The 22267-nt window shown below is 53.7% G+C and overlaps 1 protein-coding gene across 3 annotated transcripts in view; it reads left to right on the top strand.

Moving 5' to 3' along the window:
• The first annotated feature begins 204 nt into the window (after nucleotides 1-204).
• Nucleotides 205-22267, top strand: part of meiob (meiosis specific with OB-fold) — a 254364-nt gene continuing 232301 nt past the window's right edge. For 2 of the 3 annotated variants that reach the window (XM_038820921.1, XM_038820919.1), the window contains exon 1: nucleotides 209-274. The gene's annotated coding sequence lies outside the window, so the exon portion shown is untranslated. Of the gene's footprint in view, nucleotides 275-12023; nucleotides 12218-22267 lie in introns of all 3 variants that reach the window. The other variant, XM_038820920.1, reaches the window with a different exon arrangement.

The raw sequence follows: 22267 nt of genomic DNA, 5'->3' as shown, positions 1-22267 counted from the left end.
CTCCATGTCAAATGCTGTGCCACAATCTCTTCCAAAGCACCTCAAGGGTATTTTATTCAGTTTAAAACAGTATATGAATGCAGTTTGTTGTTGTATGAGCCTATGATTTAATTTGCATGTTTTGGTCAGCCCTCAGCTCCCTGCTGTCCCTGTCCAGGTGAGAGAGACACTCACCTGTCTGTCCGCGTGCTCAACACCCACTTCCGGTGACGTCTTCCCAGAGCGGGCCCACCAGTCCGTTTGCTTCGTGACAGACTGAACGGGCGGGTTGCAGGTACATTTACCTATTTTAGGGCGAAAAAGGACAACAGAGCTGAAAACAGTACAGTACGCGATAACAGGTGGCCTTAACCAACGATTTAATATACCGCCCGCGGTTCTGAACGTGGGAGATGAGGCAAGAGCGTGTCGTGTAGAGCGTCGTGTTTCAGGGTGCGCGGCTGCTTCACACCGCCGCCTCGCGCCACAATCGTTAACGCTCGAGCCACTTTACCCGGGCATCCTGCCCCCCACGTCCCCCTCCCTCACCCACCCTTCCCCCTCCCTCACCCACCCTTCCCCCTCCCTCACCCACCCTTCCCCCTCCCTCACCCACCCTTCCCCCTCCCTCACACCCCCCTTCCCCCTCCCTCACATCCCCTTCCCCCTCCCTCACACCCCCCTTCCCCCTCCCTCACACCCCCTTCCCCCTCCCTCACACCCCCCTCCCCCTCCCTCACACCCCCTCCCCCTCCCTCACACCCCCCTTCCCCCTCCCTCACACCCCCCTTCCCCCTCCCTCACACCCCCCTTCCCCCTCCCTCACACCCCCCTAGCCCCTCCCTCACACCCCCTTCCCCCTCCCTCACACCCCCCTTCCCCCTCCCTCACCCCCTTCCCCCTCCCTCACACCCCCTTCCCCCTCCCTCACACCCCCTTCCCCCTCCCTCACACCCCCTTCCCCTCCCTCACACCCCCCTTCCCCCTCCCTCACACCCCCCTTCCCCCTCCCTCACACCCCCCTTCCCCCTCCCTCACACCCCCCTTCCCCCTCCCTCACACCCCCCTTCCCCCTCCCTCACACCCCCCTTCCCCCTCCCTCGCACCCCCCTTCCCCCTCCCTCGCACCCCCCTTCCCCCTCCCTCTCACCCCCTTCCCCCTCCCCCTCACACCCCCCTTCCCCCTCCCTCACACCCCCCTTTCCCCCTCCCTCACACCCCCCTTCCCCCTCCCTCACACCCCCTTCCCCTCCCTCACACCTCCTTCCCCCTCCCTCACTCTCCCTTCCCCCTCCCTCACACCCCCCTTCCCCCTCCCTCACACCCCCCTTCCCCCTCCCTCACACCCCCCTTCCCCCTCCCTCACACCCCCCTTCCCCCTCCCTCACACCCCCCTTCCCCCTCCCTCACACCCCCCTTCCCCCTCCCTCACCCCCCCCATCCCCCTCCCTCACCCCCCCCCGTCCCCCTCCCTCACCCCCCCGTCCCCCTCCCTCACCACCCCCCGTCCCCCTCCCTCACCCCCCCCGTCCCCCTCCCTCACCCCCCCCGTTCCCCTCCCTCACCCCCCCCCTTCCCCTCCCTCACCCCCCCCTTCCCCCTCCCTCACCCCCCCCCCCCCTTCCCCCTCCCTCACCCCCCCCCTTCCCCCTCCCTCACCCCCCCGTTCCCCTCCCTCACCCCCCCCCTTCCCCTCCCTCCCCCCCCCCTTCCCCCTCCCTCACCCCCCCTTCCCCCTCCCTCACCCCCCCCTTCCCCCTCCCTCACCCCCCCTTCCCCCCTCCCTCACCCCCCCTTCCCCCCTCCCTCACCCCCCATTCCCCCCTCCCTCACCCCCCTTCCCCCCTCCCTCACCCCCCCTTCCCCCCTCCCTCACCCCCATTCCCCACTCCCTCACCCCCATTCCCCACTCCCTCACCCCCATTCCCCACTCCCTCACCCCCCCTTCCCCCTCCCTCACCCCCCCTTCCCCCTCCCTCACCCCCCCCTTCCCCCTCCCTCTGCCCCCCCTTCCCCCTCCCTCACCCCCCCCCTTCCCCCTCCCTCACCCCCCCCTTCCCCCTCCCTCACCCCCCCTTCCCCCTCCCTCACCCCCCCCTTCCCCCTCCCTCACCCCCCCTTCCCCCTCCCTCACCCCCCCTTCCCCCTCCCTCACCCCCCCTTCCCCCTCCCTCATCCCCCCTTCCCCCTCCCCCCTTCCCCCTCCCTCACCCCCCCCTTCCCCCTCCCTCACCCCCCCCTTCCCCCTCCCTCACCCCCCCCTTCCCCTCCCTCACCCCCCCCTCCCCCTCCCTCACCCCCCCTTCCCCCTCCCTCACCCCCCCTTCCCCCTCCCTCACCCCCCCCTTCCCCCTCCCTCACCCCCCCCTTCCCCCTCCCTCACCCCCCCTTCCCCCTCCCTCACCCCCCCCCTCCCCCTCCCTCACCCCCCCCCTTCCCCCTCCCTCACCCCCCCTTCCCCCTCCCTCACACCCCCCTTCCCCCTCCCTCACACCCCCCTTCCACTCCCTCACACCCCCCTTCCCCCCCCTCACACCCCCCTTCCCCTCCTCACAACCCCCCTTCCCCCTCCCTCACACCCCCCTCCCTCACACCCCCCTCCCTCACACCCCCTTCCCCCTCCCTCACACCCCCCTTCCCCCTCCCTCACACCCCCTTCCCCCTCCCTCACACCCCCTTCCCCCTCCCCACACACCCCCCTTCCCCCTCCCTCACACTCCCATTCCCCCTCCCTCGCACTCCCATTCCCCCTCCCTCGCACTCCCATTCCCCCTCCCTCGCACTCCCATTCCCCCTCCCTCGCACTCCCATTCCCCTCCCTCACACCCCCTTCCCCCTCCCTCACACCCCCCTTCCCCTCCCTCACACCCCCCTTCCCCTCCCTCACACCCCCCTTCCCCTCCCTCACACCCCCCTTCCCCTCCCTCACACCCCCCTTCCCCTCCCTCACACCCCCCTTCCCCTCCCTCACACCCCCCTTCCCCTCCCTCACACCCCCTTCCCCTCCCTCACACCCCCCTTCCCCTCCCTCACAACCCCCCTTCCCCTCCCTCACACCCCCCTTCCCCTCCCTCACACCCCCCTTCCCCTCCCTCACACCCCCCTTCCCCTCCCTCACACCCCCCCTTCCCCTCCTCACACCCCCCTTCCCCTCCCTCACACCCCCCTTCCCCTCCCTCACACCCCCCTGTCCCCTCCCTCACACCCCCCTGCCCCCTCCCTCACACCCCCCTGCCCCCTCCCTCACACCCCCCTGCCCCCTCCCTCACACCCCCCTGCCCCCTCCCTCACACCCCCCCTGCCTCCTCCCTCACACCCCCCCTGCCTCCTCCCTCACACCCCCCCTGCCTCCTCCCTCACACCCCCTCCCTCTCCCTCCCCCTCCCCCTTCCCCCTCCCCCTCCCCCTTCCCCCTCCCCCTCCCCCTTCCCCCTCCCCCTCCCCCTTCCCCCTCCCCTCCCCCTTCCCCCTCCCCCTTCCCCTCCCCCTCCCCCTCCCCCTCCCCCTTCCCCCTCCCCCTCCCCCTTCCCCCTCCCCCTCCCTCCCCTTCCCCCTCCCTCCCCCTCCCCCTCCATCCCCCTCCCCTCCATCCCCCTCCCCACTCCCTCCCACTCCTCCCTCCCCCTCCTCCCTCTCCCTCCTCCTCCCCCTCCCCCTCCCCCTCCCCCTCCCCCTCCCCCTCCCCCCTCCCCCTCCCCCCTCCTCCCTCCCCCTCCCCCTCCTCCCTCCCCCTCCCCCTCCTCCCTCCCCCTCCCCCTCCTCCCTCCCCCTCCTCCCTCCCCCTCCCCCTCCCCTCCCCCTCCCCCCCTCCCCTCCCCCCCTCCCCTCCCCCTCCCCCCCTCCCCTCCCCCCCTCCCCTCCCCTCCCCCCTCCCCTCCCCCTCCCTCCCCCCAACTCCTCCCCCCCAACTCCTCCCCCCCAACTCCTCCCCCTCCCTCACTCCCCCAACCCTTCCCCCTCACCCCTCCCCCTCACCCCTCCCCCTCCCTCACACCCCTCCCCCTCCCTCACACCCTCCCCCCTCCCTCACATCCCTCTCCCTCCCTCACACCCCTCCCCTGCCCCTCCCTCAAACCCCTCCCCTCACACCCCAACCCCTCCCCTCACACCCCAACCCCTCCCCTCACACCCCCAACCCCTCCCCTCATCCACCCCCCAACCCCTCCCCTCATCCACCCCCCAACCCCTCCCCTCATCCACCACCAACCCCTCCCCTCATCCACCCCCCAACCCCTCCCCTCATCCACCCCCCAACCCCTCCCCTCATCCACCCCCCCAACCCCTCCCCTCATCCACCCCTCCCCTCCCCCTCCCTCACCCCCACCTCCCTCACCCACCCCTCCCTCACCGCCACCTCCCTCACCCACCCCGCCCTCACCCACCCCTCCCACTCCCTCACCCACCACTCCCTCACCCACCTCTCCCTCACCCACCCCTCTCTCACCCACCCCTCGCCCTCCCTCACCCACCCCTCCCTCACCCACCCCTATCTCCCCTCCCTCACCCACCCTCCCTCACCCACCTCTCCCCCCCCTCCCTCACCCACCTCTCCCCCTCCCTCACCCACCTCTCGCTCTCCCTCACCCACCTCTCCCCCTCCCTCACCCACCTCTCCACCTTCCTCATCCACCCCTCCCCCTCCCTCATCCACCCCTCCCTCAGTCACCTCTCCCCCTCCCTCAGCTACCTCTCCCCCTCCCTCACTCATCCATCCCCCTTCTTCACCCACCCGCGGGCCCTAACCGCATTCTATTAACCATGGATGTGCAATCCCTCTATACCTCCATCCACACCAGGATGGCCTGAGAGCTCTTCGCTTCTTTCTCGAAAAGAGACCCGGACAATTCCCATCCACCGCCACTCTCCTCCGCCTGGCTGAACTCGTTCTATCTCTCAACAACTTCTCCTTTAACTCATCTCACTTTCTCCAAATCAAAGTTGTAGCAATGGGTACCCGCATGGGTCCTAGCTACGCTTTTTATGGGGTATGTGGAACATTCCTTTTTCCAGGCCAATCCTGGCCCCCTGCCACAACTCCTTTACCGATACATTGATGACTATTTTGGTGCCGCGTCATGCTCTCGCCCGGACCTGGAAAAATTTCATCAACTTCGTTTCCAGTTTCCACCCCTCCATCACTTTCACCTGGTCCATCTCAGACACTTCCCTTCCCTTCCTTGATTTTCTGTCTCCATTTCCGGCAATAGACTATCCACTAATATCCACTACAAGCCCACTGACTTCCATAGCTATCTGGACTACAGCTCTTCGCACCCTACACCCTGTAAGGAATCCATCCCTTTCTCTCAACTCCTTCGCCTCGGTCGCATTTGTTCCGACGATGCCACTTTCCAAAATGGTGCTTCGAAAATGTGTTCCTTCTTGACCGTGATTTTCCACCTACAGTTGTGGACAGGGCCCTCAACACTGTGCGGTCCATCTCCCGCGCCACTACCCTCGCCCCCTCCACTCCCTCCCAGAACAAGGATAGAGTCCCCCTCGTTCTCACATTTCATCCCACCAGCCTCCGTATGCAAAGCATAAATCCAACGCCATTTTCGTCAACTCCAGCGTGATGCCACCACCAAACACATCTGCCCTTCACTCCCTCTGTCAGCATTCCGCTGGCGTACTGTACGTTAGTACTTTACAAGCCAGTGCATTATTGGACCGAAGGATACATGTTTTCTTTGTCGTGTTAGGTAACTGGTCTAACAGTGGATGCAGTTTAGATCAGAAAAATACTCCAGACCTTGAAGTTGGTTCAATCAGGTTTATTGAACTAATAGCACAGTTAGCACAGTGAGTTCGACTGTCTGCTAACTCAAGTGTGGTTACTCTGGCTGAACCAGACTAGCTCTTAGCCACGTGGTGGAGGTGTGAGATCGTAACAACACCCTTGACTGACTCTCTAGATGTTCATCAGTGGAAAGAGACAGAGTGTGAGTGCCTCGTGTCTTTTATAGTCCGATCCCACCCTTAGTGTCCTGTCTGCTTATTGGTCATGTCCTCTTCTCTGTATCCATTAGCTGCTTGTCTGTATATCATTATGTGTGTTTGTGTGTGTGTGCCTGCATATCCTGACATCCCTATTTTTATGCTTGGATGACATGTGAGTGTATTTACAAGAATAGGCCAATATTAACATATATACATGTAGTGGGTGTGAACATATGTACATGTGAAAACAGCTGTCTAATGCGAGAACACAGAACATAGCAAACAGAACAAATGTTCATAAGTCCAGTCTCTGTGGCTTGCGCCTGATCCTGGTCGACCGCCGGAGAGGTGGTGGTGGGGATGACAGCGCCTTGATGGGCGGGATTGAAGCCTGACTGGTGGCCTTGTGAGTCGATGTATCAGGAGCTGGCAAAACAACCGAAGGAAATGGAGAAGAATGTGGTTGCGGCAGGCAACTTTGTGCAGTGCCCGTCTGTTTCGTCGCTTAACAGAACCATCAGCCAGACGCACAACATACGAGCGGGGGGCAGCCTGTCGAAAAACGATAGCTGGAACTGACCAGCCTCCATCAGAGATCTTGACCCGAACAGTGTCTGACAGGGATAACACTGGCACATCGGTGGCATGAGCATCATAGCCCTGTTTTTGCCGGTCTCGGAGTTGCTGCACCTTCTGCAGCACCGGGCTGTGATCCAGGTTGGGCACGTGTATGGCTGGAAGTGTCGATCGTAGGTCCCTGTTCATCAGGAGTTGAGCCGGCGACATGCCAGTGGACAGTGGGGTCGCCCTGTACGCAAGCAGCGCAAGGTGAATGTCAGACGCAGAATCCGCGGCCTTGCACATGTGCTGCTTGACTATGTGCACCCCTTTCTCAACTTTTCTGTCTGCAGATAGTGTGGGCTGGAAATGATGTGTTTGAACTGATACGGCTGGGCAAACAGAGACCATTCATGGCTGCTGAAGCACGGGCCATTGTCACTCATGACAGTGAGTGGGATACCGTACCTGGAGAACGTCTCCTTACAGGCCTTGATGACGGTTCGAGATGTGAAGTCTGAGAGCTTCACGACTGCAGGATAATTGGAAAAGTAATCAATGATTAACACGTAATCATGACCATTTGCATGAAAGAGGTCGATGCCAACCTTGTAAGAAGTCTTACAACACCAGGTTAAAGTCCAACAGGTTTGTTTCAAACACAAGCTTTCGGAGCACTGCTCCTTCCTCAGGAGGATGGCAACTGTGGACCACGGAGAGGCTCCTTACTCCGCTGGCTGTAAGCCTTGACTGGTCGCACAGTTAAGGACCATGTTTGCGATGTCCTGGCTTATCCCGGGCCAGCTGACAGCCTGCCTGGCTCTGTGTCTGCACTTCTCCACACCGAGGTGGCCTTATGGATTTGATGGAGCACCAAGTGGAATTACAATCCGGTCCAGTTTGAGGAGGATACTACCAGCCACCGTCAGGTCGTCCTTTAGATTGAAAAATTGAGGGCACTGCCCTTTTTGCCAGCCATTGGCTAGGTGTTGCATAACACGCTGCAAGAGGGGGTCTTTGGCCGTCTCCTCAAGGATACAAATCACCTTCTCATCTGATGCTGGGAGGGTGCTAGCATACAGCTGTACCTGTGCCTGAACCTGTGACTCAATTTGCCGGATGACGTTCGGTGGTTCACTCGGCACGGTGATGGAGCGGGACAATGTATCGGCAATGATGAGCTCCTTGCTAGGCGTGTAGACCAGGTCAAAGTCGTACCTTCTGAGTTTGAGGAGGATGCACTGCAACCGAGGCGTCATGTCATTAAGGTCCTTGTGCATAATGTGGACCAGGGGCCTGTGATCCGTCTCGACTCTGAATGTCGGCAGGCCATAGAAATAGTCATGAAACGTGAGAATGCCAGTGAGAAGGCCCAGGCATTCCTTCTCGATTTGTGCATACCTTTGTTCGGTGGGCGTCATTGCCCTTGATGCGTAGGCAACCGGTGCCCAGGCTGAGGTGTCGTCACACTGCAGCAGGACCGTACCGAGCCATCCTGGCCTGCATCTGTCGAGATTTTCGTTTCCCTGTCTGGGTCGAAAAATGCCAATACGGGTGTTGTGGTGAGCTTGGCTTTCAGCTCCAACCACTCTGCCTGATGGGCCGCCTTCCACTCAAAGGCAGTGGAGTTCTTCACTCGGTTTCGTAGGGCTGTGGTGTGTGAGGCCATGTTTGGGATGAACTTACCCAGAAAATTGACCATGCCCAGGAAGTGCAATACCGCGTTCTTGTCTTCCGGGACCTTCATGGCTGCTATGGCCTTGACCTTGTCTGTGTCGGGGCACACGTCCTGCTGAGAGACCTGATCTTCAAGGAACTTGAGTGTCGACATGCCAAAGCAACATTTGGCCCTGTTCAGCTTCAGGCCATTGGCGTGGACACGGCGGAATACCTGCTAGAGATGGGAAACATGCTCCTCAGGGGTCGTGGACCATATGATGACGTTGTCCATGTACACACAAACCCCTTCGATGCCCTCCAGCATCTGCTCCATGATGCGATGAAATATTTCTCATGCCGAGACGATGCCAAATGCCATACGGTTATAGCAGTACCTGCCAAACGGTGTGCTGAAGGTGTATGACTTTCTGCTGGACTCGTCCAGCTGGATTTGCCACAATCCATGTGACGCATCTAATTTAGTGAAAAACCTTGCATGTGCCATCTCACTGGTGAGTTCCTCCCGCTTCAGAATGGGGTAGTGTTCACGCATTATATTCTGGTTGAGATCCTTGGGATCAATACAGATGCGCAGGTCTCCAGAGGGTTTTTTAACCACCACCATCGAGCTGACCCAGTCAGTCGGTTTGGTTGCCCTGGAAATTATCCCCTGCTGCTTCAGCTCCTTGAGCTGTTTGTTCAGGCGCTCCTTCAGCGGAGCTGGGACCCGGTGTGGTGCATGGACCACTGGCTTGGCATCAGGTCGCAGTAGGATCTTATACCGATATGGCAAAGTGCCCATACTGTCAAACACATCTGGATACTGAGCGAGGATGTCGTCAATGCCAGGTTGAAGATCCACGTTGGAGGATGTCGTTGAATAAATCTGCTGCACCAGTTTTAGCTTTTTGCAGGCATGCGCGCCCAGTAGGGATGCCCTGTCCGGCTTGACAATTTCAAACCTTAGCTTTGCTTGGGTGCTCCGGTTGGAGACGAGTAGATGGCAGGACACCAGTGCTGTGATGGCATTACCGTTATAGTCCAGGAGCTGGCAGGCTTCTGGAAGACCTTGGGGGGGGGCTTCTTGATGCGTTTGAAGTCTGCCTGTGAGAGGAGGTTGGCAGAATTCCTGTGTCCAGCTTGAACTGGATGGAGCAGCGGTTGACCTGCATCACCGCACGCCATTCATCCTCCGAATCCAAAGCGAGGATGGACTGAATGCGAGATGAGTTAGGTGCAGCATGTTCACGTGTGGTAATGATACCCACTCGGTAGACGGACTCCAGGCACTCGTCCTCTGGATCTGTTGCACTGCCAGGATCAGAATGCTGTAATCGTAATTACACGCCGTTACTTCGTTATCCTGTTCGCATTGCGCGTGCGTGGGGCCCCGGGAAAAGCGCGCAAGATGGCCGCCTTCTTCAATGCTGAGGTGCTGCATCCGGCAAATAGCCTGCACACACTCTGCCTCATGGGAGGCAAGTTTCTCATTTTCAGCTGATTTGTATTGGGTATACCGATTTTTTTGAGTGCTCATGTACTGTACATGTTTCAATCGTGGCTGACAAGGTCATATGCTTGATTTTTAAGAGTGGCACTCTCAGAGGAACAGAGTGAACTCCAAATACGATTTGGTCTCTGATCATGGAGTCAGCAATATCATCAAAGTTGCAGGACAGCGCTGGCAGGCGGAGACTAGTTAAGAAGGCATTGAAAGATTCACCTTTACCTTGAAGACGTTGTTTGAATATGTGGCGGCCAAAGATTTCATTGGTAACCACTTCACAGTGACTATCGAACTTGTCCAGGATGGTCTGAAACTTTATCTTGTCCTGGCCTTCGGTGAAGTTAAACGAGTTGAAGAGTTCGATGGCTTGATCATCCGCTGTTGGGAGGAGAAGCGGGATCTTTGTTGCATCAGACACACCCGTGAGATCTGAGGCTTTGATGTACAACAGAAACTTTGCTTGAATATCCGCCAGTTGCACTGAGATTGCCAGACGTCCTGAGCTGGTGAGGAGCCTGAATCTTCTCCATGGTGCCGGGATACATTTGCTTGTTGTCACGGAATGGACTGAGGTAAGCCACCTTAAATTAGTAGTCTCCTGGTATCATGTCGTGTTAGGTAACTGGTCTAACACTGGCTGCAACTGGATGCAGTTTAGATCAGAAAGATACTCCAGACTTTGAAGTTAGTTCAATCAAGTTTATTGAACTAATAGCACAGTTAGCACAGTTCTCTGTGAGTTTGACTCTCTGCTAACTTAAGTGTGGTTACTCTGTCTGGCTGAACCAGACTAGCTCTTAGTCATGTGGTGGAGGTATGAGATTGTAACAACACCCTTGACTGACTCTCTAGATGTTCATCAGTGGAAAGAGGCGGAGTGTGAGTGCCTTGTGTCTTTTATAGTCAGATCCCACCCCGAATGTCCTGCCTGCTTATTGGTCATGTCCTGTTCTCTGTATCCATTAGCTGCTTGTCTGTATATCATTATGTGTGTGTGCCTGCATATCATGACATTCTTGTTAGTTAGACTGCTGAAACAATAGAGGACAGATGTAATGTTAATCACCTCCTTTGCCTACGTGTGTACTGGTTGATCTTGAAAGGTCAGGATCAAAAACATTACAAACTGGTGACGAGAACAATGGACCTTTTCAGTAAGGCCACTAAAAAAGTGAAATTAAAGTAAGGAAACTTTATTTTTCAACTGGACTGCATGTTGGCTTTGAACTGCACAGCAAAATAAAGCCTGGAAGTGTTTAGTACCGGAACTTGCAGAGGAAGAACAGAAAGAAAGCTGCAGATTATAAAAATAAAATGAATCTGTACCGTACAACAAGTAAAAATACAGAATTTGATCTGTTCGGAAGATTTTTAAAAATCGATCATGAAAAGAACTGTTGCTTTAAGTTTTAAAAAAAACCCCAGGACATTCAATTTTTAATAACAGAAAAGAGCTAGTAAAAGGGAATTGCTCGTAAATTCGATTGACAACGAGCTCACTGAGTCTCCCAAAGTGGGATATTCCAATAACAAAAAAGAATGAGGTTTTGAGAAGGTAACCTTCTAAAACAAACAGCTACAATTGCTGAAGTTTAAAAAAAGGCTCAAAAGCTTTTAAAAAAAGCTGGCACTAGAAAGCAGTGTTGCAGCTTTAAATTTAAAAAGGAAAGAAAAGAAACGGCCCGATGTGAAGAGCAGTGAAATTTCCCAGTTTAAAAAAACCCCTTCATGACAAGCAGAACGAAATGCGTAAATCTTGGGCGCGATTCAATGGAAAAATGAAGTCTGTTTTTTGGCACATTTGGCAGGGTGTTTCGGGAGATCGCGGCCTGTATTCAACTAACTTTGTGCCAAAAATGAGCCCCACAAGATTTTCGACATTACTGGCTGTCTCGTCGCTTGATTTGTCCGACTCCCACCTTAGCAGCTGCGAACAAGGGGGAGCTGCTTTTTAACGCTCTCTCACCACTCCCAGTCAACAAACAAGCATGGCAGCGTGCAGACCTGCTCCTTGCTTTGGGGATGTCGATTTTGCCAGGCTTCTTGACGTTGTGGATGAGAGGCGGGCCACTCTATTCACCCGAGGGGGTCGGGGAATCAGCAGCAGGCTCAGCAGCGCCATCTGGAAGGCAATAGCAGTGGCTGTCAGTGCGGGCAACAGGACAGCCGTCCAATGTAGGAAGAACACAAACAACCTCCAATGAGCTTCAAGGGTAAGTTACCACTTCTCTCCTTGCATCAGTTATGCCTGCTAGCCTCAGATTTCCCTGGCACCCACCAGCACAACCCCTTCATACCAACACATGCCACCTACTATTGACCCCCTCCTCCCCGACCCTTCAAGTGTGCGGCTCACAATGCTCTCTCTTTATCCCTGCAGGAGAAGATAACCCGTAATATGCGGGAAAAGCCAAGACGGAGGCGGAGTCCCAGAGTTTAGAGTTCTCACCCCCTATGAAGTACGGGCTTTGAAAATCAGGGGATTACTCGGGGTCAGAAGTCACCAACTGCAAGGTTGGCTTGCACCAGTGATGTGAGGATCCACTGCTCCTTCATCCAGATGACCTGTCTCAAGTGAGTCGTTCATGTCAGACAAAATTATCCTTCACTCTCGCTGACCATTGTCTTGCAGGATCTTGATCTGATGAGGCTGAGCCATCACTCTGCCACCCAAGGGACCACTCCAGAGAAGAGCTCCAAGAAGACCTCTAGTGAGGCATCACAGCTATCACCCGCTCCTTCCATCAGCACAGACACACACCTCGGTGGGCCACATTAGCGGATAGGCTTCTGGGGCACAGTCTGGTGATCACCACACAGTTGGTGATGCGCATTAGGTGGAGGCAGGAACATCCAACGGAGACAACAGCCTGAGGTCTGCTGGATCCCAGGACACAGCTGGTTCCCAGCCAGATGCCGAGCTTCTGGACAAGGTTCCTTCAGATTTAATGCAGAGATCAGACACAGCCGTGAGATTCAGGAGGGGGTGTCAGCAGGCCGATTGGAGGAGTCCCAAAGGCTGCAGGCGCAGGGGATGGTACTGACAATTCGTGACACCAAGACCAACATTGTTAGGGTGGCTACCACAGTAGAAAACCTGGAGCATGATGTCCGCGTCTTCAGTGGTGGTGTCCAAGGCGTGACTCAGTCTGTAATGACCATGGCTGACAGCCTCGACATGTCCCAGTTTCTGAGGGACATGTCCCAGATGCAGTTGGATATTCCTGAGGCACTGCAGAGTGTGGCCCAGTCACTGAGGAGCATTGCTGAGGGCGTCAATGCCATAGTGTGGACAATGAGGAGCATCCAGGACAGGGAATTGGGGGCAGGGAGGAAAATGGCGGGGGAGGGGGGGGGGGGGGATGGAGGGAAATGGAGGACATTATGATTCCAGAGCACACCACAACAATGGCAAGGATACTGGACCAAAACCCCAATATTTTAGTTTGTTGGTAAGACAGCGGAAATAACGATTCACTCTAGGAGTGATTTCATTAAGAAATAGGGCTTGAGTATTTTTTAAACAAAACTTTATTATGAATACAATATTGAAATTTTTAACTTCACACCCAAAAAGAACAGCTTACAATTACCCCTTAAACACTGCTACTCAATTTCCCATTCAACAACAAGAAAATAAAAATAGAGCTCTCAATCTGTCTTAAAAATCAGCATGGTATAGAGTAATACTGCTATCACAGAACAGATTTGGACTTCTGTTAGAACCCATTCAGACTTGGCTGAATATCTTCACAAAGCTGGTTCATTTGGCGTGTATCAGCTTCTTCCTTGTCCCCAGACTAGACTGGTCTGCATTACATATTACTCTTCAGAACTATCTTACTGTGAGAGAATTGTGGACTCAGTGACAGGCAGTTCAGAATTCAACTCCTCTCTCCAAGGTTTTTGCCACAAAACCGCCTCTCTAAAGCTTTTCAAAATGTATCTCTGTATTCTTTGGCTCCACCCAGTAATGACCTCAACTCTCCAAGCTGAAAAACAAATGAGCTCTACAGGCTGCAAAGCACGTTGACTCACTAGGGACTTCCCAGCCAAACCACAGTCCATTAGCCGAGGCTGAAAAACACATTCCTTTGTCAATTTCACCTTCTGGTTGCTAAAAACACCCTGGCCACGCAAAACAGAATTCTTTTTAAAAAACATGACCACTGCAGTCAACCATACTCTACCCCCGGGCTTTTAATCCTTAAATTTACCAATACTTAGAATCCAATATTCCAAAAGTCTTCCAGTTGTCACATCTCCCACCTTAACAAAAAGTGAACCGGCAGTATAAATAGATGGCTTCATTTTCCTAAAACTCTTTTAATGTTAAACATTTCTTAAGATTACATGCAACTTATACTCTGTGATATATCATTTAACATTTTTAAGCATGCGAACATCAACATGAATATAGTCCATTTTTGTCTTCTCACATGGTACAGTCGTGACAAAGCACAGCAATCATATTTTCTCTTCCTGCCACATGTGGTTCCTGGGGAAATTTGGTGGATAAGCCTGACCTATCTAATTGAATAAGACACTGGTCGACGAAAGTATGTCGAAAGTTGCAAAAAAGGCTGCTGGAAAGAAGGGTACGAGTGATAGTCTTTCGAGAGAGAGTGCAAAGCTCATTGGGAGGGAAGATGGCGGAGATGACCTCGGCGGATAAGGCTGTTCCTATCACAGTGGAAACGTTGACTGATGTAATGGCACATAAATTTGAAAAATAATTTGAACATTTTGAAAGGCAAGGAAGGGAGATGGTGGAGACCCTCAAAAAATCTATTATGGAGGCACTTGGCCCAATCCAGGAGAAGTTGGGAAAAACATTGAAGGCCGTGAAAGAGCATGGAGAGGTGCTGAAGGGCGTGGAGGGGATCATGTCGCGGCACAGTGACCAAATTGCCTCATTGGAAGCTGACATACTGCTGATTGAGGAGAGAAACACGAGCCTGAGGGCAAAGGTCGAGAACCCAGAGAACAGACCATGGAGACAGAACCACAGGATTGTGGAGCTACCAGAGGAGCTGGAGGGCCCGAGGCAGACTGAGTATTTTTCCCAGATGTTTGCCAAGCTAGTGGGGGTGGGGTGGGGGAGGGAATGAACAGATGTCCCCTCCTGAGCTGGATAGCACCCACCGAAAACTCTGGCAGAGGCCTTAGGCAAATGAGTCACCATGGCTCGTGATCGTTCGTTTTCATCGCTTCCAGAAGAAGGAGCCGGTCTTGAAATGGGCCAAAGAGAACAGATGCATGATGTGGGAACGGAGCAACATCCGGATTTGCTAGGACATCGGGCAGAGCTAGCGAAGAGGTTTGCAGCCTTTAATAGGGTGAAATTGGTGCTATAGAAGAGTGTAATGTGTTTTAGAGTGGTGTACCCAGGAATGTTGAGAGTGACGCATAATTCGAAAGACCATTTTTTCGATATGTCGGAGGAGGCATAGGCTTTTGTCAAGGCACAAGGACTTGGACTTAATTGGGATTTTAATGGTTGGCGATGGGAAGGATTTACTTGGGGATGTTTCAGTATTCTGTATATATTTCTGGTTATTTGGGGTTTCTTCTTCTGTTTTGGAGGGGCCGCAGTGTCCAGTGTATATATTTGGGGAGGGATGTGGGAGCAATGTAGTTGATGGTAATGGTTCAGGTAACAATGTGGATAATACATAGCCCATGGTGGAATGTTGAGAATTGTAAGGGCTTTGGTTTTGGTTATTCCTTTGCGGAGAAGGCAGGCAGGGGAGCCTATCTTTTTTTGTTGTTTAGATGTGGGCCCTTGTTGGGGCGATGTAACTTGCAGTTGGATCTTAGCTAGTGAACAGGTGTGAAGTGGGGGGAGGGGCTTCAGCCTGTCAGATAAGCCCAGCATGTTTTTTGGAGGGAGAGGGCTGGCGAAGAACGAGTATTGTTCTTTGGTTGGTAGATTGCACGTTTCAAGTTATATGGGGGGGGGGGGGGGGGAGGGATAGAGTGCTGACAGTGACCAGGGGTTTCTCTTTGTCTCATCTTGTGGGTAGGATTGGTGGGCCTTCGGTTTAGGAATTTGGAGTAAGGACGGGTCATTCCCTCACCTCAGGGTGGAAATTACTGATTTGAGGGGGGCACGGTGAGAGTCCCCTGATCAGAATAGTCTCTTGGAACCGAGAGGTCTCAGGGTCCGGTGAAAATGTTGAGAGTTTTCTCTCACCTGAAGAATTTAAGGGCCAATGTGCAGCTTACATTTACCCCTTAAACACCACTCCACTATTTCTCATTAAACATCAAGAAAAGAAACACACAGCTTTCATTCTGCCGTAAAAATTAGCATAGCATAGAGTAATACTTGTTTCCCAGAACAGATTTGGACTACTGTTCGAACCCCTTCAGACTCTGGTTGAATATCTTTACAAAGCTGGCTCGCCTGGCATGTTTTAGCATCTTGCTTGTCCCCAGACAAGACTGCTCTGCTTTATATATTGCTCTTTTATAACTATCTTACTGTGAGAGAATTGTGTACTCAGTGTCAGTCTGATCAGAATTCAACTCCTCTCTCTAAAGTTTCTCCACAAAACTATCTCTCTAAAGCTTTTCAAAATGTCTGACTTCATTCCTTGGCTTCACCCAGCAATAATCTCATCTCCCGAAGCTGAAAAACAAATTATCTCTGCATGCTACAAAGCACATTAACTCCCCAGGAACTTTCCTAGTCAAATCACAGTCCATTAACCCAGACTGAAAAACACATTCCTTTGTCAATTTCACCTTGTGGCTGCTAAAGGCACCCAGGCCCTCCAAAACAGAACTATTGTAAAAAAACATGACCACTGCAGACTAAGTTAACCCCCAGAATTTTAACCCTTAAGTTGCCCAATGCTTAGAATCCACTATTTCTAAAGTCTTCCCGTTGTGGGGGAGGGGGGGGGGGGGGGGGGAGGGGGGTGTTGAGGTGATGAGCACAAACCCGTCCGAGGAGAAACTGGAGACGATGAGGGCTTCCCTGGTCCTCCTCGCATGTCGGACCATTGCCAACTGTCCTCCATCCTCCAACTCGTCTAAGGCATCTCCTTCTGGACCACCTCCTCCTCAGATGAGAACACATGACCCTCAGCCTCCTCCAGCATGTCACTCCTCTGCTGTGCCAGATTATGGAGGGTTTAGGAGACCACCACAAAGTGGGAGATCCTCTGGGGGATGTACTGCAGGGCACCACCAGAGTGGTCCAGGCATCAGAACTGCATTTTCAGCAGGCCAATGCACTGCTTGATGACAACAATGGTGACAGTGTGGGCCTCATTATACCAAATCTCCGCCTTGGACTCGGGCCTCCGCACTGGCGTCATCAGCCATGACTTCAGTGGTTATCCCTGGTCTTCCACGAGCCAACCCGTCATCCTCGGGTTGTCCTCAAAGACACCGGGATTGCCGAGTGCCCCAGCATGTAGCTGTCATGGAGCTAAGGTAGCAGGCACATACATGCATGATTCGGAGGCAGTGGTCGCACACAATTTGAACATTCAGGGAGTGGACCCCTTCCTGTTAATATAGCGCACTCCTTGATGCCCCGGTGCTCGCAGGACAACATGCGTGCCATTGATCATTCCCTGCACCTGGGGTATCCCAGTGATGGCAGCAAATCCTGCAGCCCAGGCATCTTGTACGTGGTCCAGCTAGAAGATGATGTAGTTGGATGCCCGGGCAACAGAGCATCCAGATCCTCCGAGATGCACTTGTTCGTGGCAGATTGGGAAATGCCACAGGTCGCACTTGAGCTCATGAATGAGCCTGTGGCATAAAGGTTCAGGGCTGCAATGACCCTCATGACCACTGGGGGCAAGTGTCCTCCTCCTCCACGGGGTGCCAAGTTCGCGAGGACGTGGGCCAGGTACCACACTGTCTTCTTGCTGAGATGCTGTCTTCTGCGGCACATGGTGTCCGGCAGCTCTTTGAATGGCCAACGACATCTGTACACCTTGGCCCGTCACTGGCTTACCCTTCTGAGTCTCTCCTTAACCCAGTGGGCGGCCGGGTCTTCAGGTTGTGTGCTGGCCCCCTACACATGTGGTGCGCCTCTAGCCTATGTTGCTGCCATCTCCAACGTCTGCCTGCCAAGGCTGCCACAAGCAACGTGAGGGCAGCCTCCCCAGGAACCCCACCAGCAAACATAATTTTACCTGAAAGGAATTTGAAAAGGAGAGAGGACGACAATCAGTTAGGGCTTCAACAGCGGGGCCCTCAAATCCCCCAAGCTTTCCCCACCCTTGCGATTCCCGCCTTCTCTCAAAGGGCCGCCCAGCGAGCCAGTTGTGCCGCAAACCTTGCTCTGCACACTCCCCCCTGGCTACATCAGGAGCCCCTAGACTCCAGACCTCTTTCGGGAACATGAGGGAGTGTGTGCTCAGCAGCCCTCTGCTCATTCACACAACTTGCCCTTTGGTCGCGAGAAGACCCACAGTGATCTGTTTGATTGTTGGGAACTGCCGCTGTCGTGCTGACGCTCCTAGAGTTCAGGCACAGTGTTCAAGTATCAAAGCTTGCTGGACATGCAATGCACTAATCATCCTCTGAGACATGGCACGTGTGCCCTCGAGGAGGCACTTTACAATTGAGGAGTGTGAAGTGCTATCACAACTAACGAGGCTAATTCCTTATTTCAAATAGCCTTCCGTTGTGAAGCAAGAGGCTGCTCACAGTTAAAGAGAGTAAACTTGAATTTCAGGATAGAAGCCGCAGCAGGGCTCTGTCCTGGAAGTGCTGGTAGGGCAGACAGCCTGCAACTGTGATTGTCCTTGTTATGGGTCTCCACAATAAAAGATGGCTTGAAAGCCTATCAGACATGATGTCTCCCGTGTCTCGTCCCCTGCGCACTGGAGCAGAAGCTCTGGTGCCTTTGAGCTGCATGACTGAAAATGGAAATAGCGATTCGCTTTTCCTCAGTAGCCCTTGTGCCAGGTTTAAATTTTTTAAAAGGAGTACTAAGCCACGACGCATGACTTCCTGCTGGGGAGTCGGATAATTCCCAGGAGGCCACTGCATTCGGCTTCAATCTCGTTAATGAGATTGCTATGAATACAAATGAGGGTTAATGATATTCTCGCCATGAGAGTGAATCGCAAAATGGTTCTCTCGATTTTGCCCTCTCTATTCACCCATGTGCCCGGATCCACGCCGGGTTCAATGCAGTCGCTGAATCACATCCCTTAGTTTTAAATGCACTCGAAACTGAAAGGAAATATCTTCAAACACTCATTTTAAATAATGAGAGCAGATTTAAGCTTCCAGCTCAGTGCGGTCAGAACAAAAGCGGGAACATTCTGTCCCATCATTGATAACGTTTGTTGCAAAGTAACACCTGCACAGTTTCAAAGATCTCTTTCAAAGATCTGCCCAGCAGCAAGACCTTTTTAAAAAAAAGAGGGAAATCAAATGTATCCTAGCAACTACAGCCTGTATGTGTTTGTGTGTATGTGAGGTGGGGGGTGGAGATTACTAAACTCCATATTAAAGAGGTAAAAAAATTTTAAGCACCGTCCACAAAAACAAACAAATGACTATCGACACAAAAATTTAGAAGAAACCCAGATAGAGGTAGCACAGTGGTTAGCATTGTGACTTCACAGCGCCAGGGTCCCAGGTTCGATTCCTGGCTTGGATCACTGTCTGTGCGGAGTCTGCACGTTCGCCCCATGTCTGCATGGGTTTCCTCCCACAAGTCCTGAAAGACGTGCATGTTAGGTGAATTGGACGTTCTGAATTTTACCACTGTACCCGAACAGGTGCCGTATTGTGACGACTAGGGGCTTTTCACAGTAACTTCAATGTTAATGTAAGCCTACTTGTGACAATAAAGATTACTATTATTAGAGGGCAAATGGAAAATAAGGTCCACAGGCAACAAACCTCGACAAGGCAACAAAGACTTCAAACAGGAGGCAATGAAAGACCTCAAGAGGCAATAGAAGACCCCAGAGAGAGGGCAACAAAAGACCCCAAAGGGAGGACAATGTGAGAATTGCAGAATGGAAACAGGTCGACACTGCCAGAGACCGACCTGGTCAATGGTGAAGCTAAAAGAAAGGAAAAAGACCAAAGTTCTGTTGCAGCCAGTAAAAAAGACCGAAATGAGATCGGAAAATGAGGCACAAAGCACATGAAGAGGCTGAGTGAAATTTTAATAAGCTTGCAAACGGATTTGCAAGTAAAATAGCAAACAAATGTTTGGTGAAGTTAAGGCAAGTTAAGAAATATAGGCTCGATTTGCGAAATGTATAGGTCCACGAGAGCATGACGAACACCAAGTAAAACAATTGCATTTTTTTGATGGCCACCGACACCTGCAGGCTGCCTGTGTGTTTGCTGTTGCCTTTTCTGTTGCCTTGGCCTGGAGGGAGGATCAGGCTGGGTGGACTGACCTGATGATGAGGTGGACTGATCCAACTGCGCAATGCGGCAGGGGCGTTGGAGGAGTGTTTTTGCTAATGGTTGGTGCCCTTACTGTACTGTTGCCTGTCCGATGTCCTCGGCCTAGAGATCGAGGGTTCATTTGCTGCCGCTTCCTCTAGTTTTATGGCCTGCAGTGAAGAAAGGAGGCTTTTGTGATGTCTTGCCACTGACATTGGGACAGAGGCAAGGGTATCTAGTCTCTCCTCTGGCGCACTCTTCATCGTGTGACTGTCCGGTGTGTTTTTTCACTGCTGAGCCTCTACCGCTGGGAACATGGGGATGTCTAGCCAGGATGGACACCTGATGACGGTATTGCAGGCATGTTCTTGCGGCCTGCTGCTGACCTTGTGTTGTTCCTGCCTCTTTCCTGTATAATATGTATTTGGTTTTCTTTGTGCAACTGCACTGTTGTGGTTTTGTGCTTGCACCGTTTGGCTGTGCTTGTACCTTTTTGGTTTTGTCCAATTGTTTTTTTTTTACTTTATAGAGTACCCAATTAATTTTTTCCAACTAAGGGGCAATTTTAGTGTGTTCAGTCCACTTACCTTGCACATCTTTGGGTTATGGGGGCGAAACCCATGCAAACATGGGGTGAATGTGCAAACTCCACACGGACAGTGACCCAGAGCCAGGATCAAACCTGGGACCTCGGCGCCGTGAGATTGCAGTGCTACCAATGTGCCACAGTGCTGCCGTAGGTTTTGTCCAATTGTGATGTTTACCATTTAATAAACAAAATATTCCCAAGTGGATCCCCATGGGTAGGCGTGCCATGACGGTTGTTACTACCGAGCATCCTAACCAGGCTATGAGGCCTGGACACTTCTCCTCAACTCCAGAGGCATCATCACCACAGAGGCAGCAGCCAACATTCGAAGACCCAAGAGTGCCCAGGGGCCACTGCGGCGGCTGGGAGTGCATGTGCAGGGCGTGTTGGATGACACCCTGAGGGATGGGTGTGAGGGTGGGGCATGCTCAGGGATCCAAGGGTTCCTGGAAGTCACAGCTGATTATCAGTCTCACACCCTCTCCAATTCCTTACAGATGTTACCTTATGGAAGGTAATATTACCTTATTACCTGCGGAAGCTGCTGTTGTGATGGTGTTGGCAGGCCAAGCAACCAGACGCCAGAGAAGGCGGCGGCAGCAGCGCGACAGACATTTGAGGTGGTGGCCCATGTACAGGGCCCTGCTCCAAGCTCTGAGGACTCAGCCGACCATCAGGCCAGGAAGGGACCTAGATGGTTAGGTCGGCAACGCCCCAAGGTGTGCAGGCATCACTGTCCATCAAACAGATGACAGACAGCATATGTCGCAGCAGGCTCAACAAGGAGATGGGATGGCACCTCTGCCATTTCTTTGCGGATTTGGACCACAAGGAGAGGGACGATGCCCTATTTGGCCTTCTAGCCGACTACATAAACATTGACCTGGACCAAGCTCATCAAGATGCCTGGGCAGCAGGATTATCCGCTATCGCCATGATGCCCCAGGACCAGGAGGTAATTGTTGGCACACATGTCACCTTACGTGTACCAGGTGGTCTGGGAGTGCCCTTCATCACCAGGATCGGGTTCCACTCCTGAGCGTCCAAATTGTGTGTAACCACTACCTGAAGATCAGGTTCCACTCCCTGAGCGTCCAAATTGTGTGTAACCACCACCTGAAGATCATGCATGTGCATGCACGCTTCCCCAAGATTGTGCATGACAGCTACATCCTGGGGCAGTTGGAGATCCCTGGCATCTTTGAGGGACACCCTAGGGTGACTGATTGGCTCTTGGGGGATAAGGGGTACCCGCTGAGCTCCTGACTTAAGTACAGAGGCCCAAGACCGATGAGGGAACCCAATATAATGAGGCCCCATGCGTCCACCCGGGCTGTCATTGTGCAGTGCATCGGACTGCTTGAAATGCAGTTCCGATCCCTCGACCTGTCTGGTGATGCACTGCAGTACACCCCTCGAGGGTCATCTGCTTTGTGATGATCTGCTGTGTCCTCCACAACCTGGCACAGCAGCGGGACGATGTGCCAGAGGTGGAGAAGGAGGAACATGTGGCCACCTCCGAGGTGGAGGACTGGACCAAGAAGGGCTGGAGTACAGGCCCGGGTAGGACCCGTGGGACCAGCAGGAGGGTGGAGGACAGGCGTCGGCGAGGCCCTGGTGTGCCCAGAGGCTCAGGGAGGCTCTCATCC

Source organism: Scyliorhinus canicula, chromosome 15 (genome assembly GCF_902713615.1).
Source record: "Scyliorhinus canicula chromosome 15, sScyCan1.1, whole genome shotgun sequence".
Taxonomy (NCBI): Eukaryota; Metazoa; Chordata; class Chondrichthyes; order Carcharhiniformes; family Scyliorhinidae; genus Scyliorhinus; species Scyliorhinus canicula.
The sequence above is the reverse complement of the archived record's forward strand: the minus strand, read 5'-3'. Positions and strand labels throughout refer to the sequence as shown.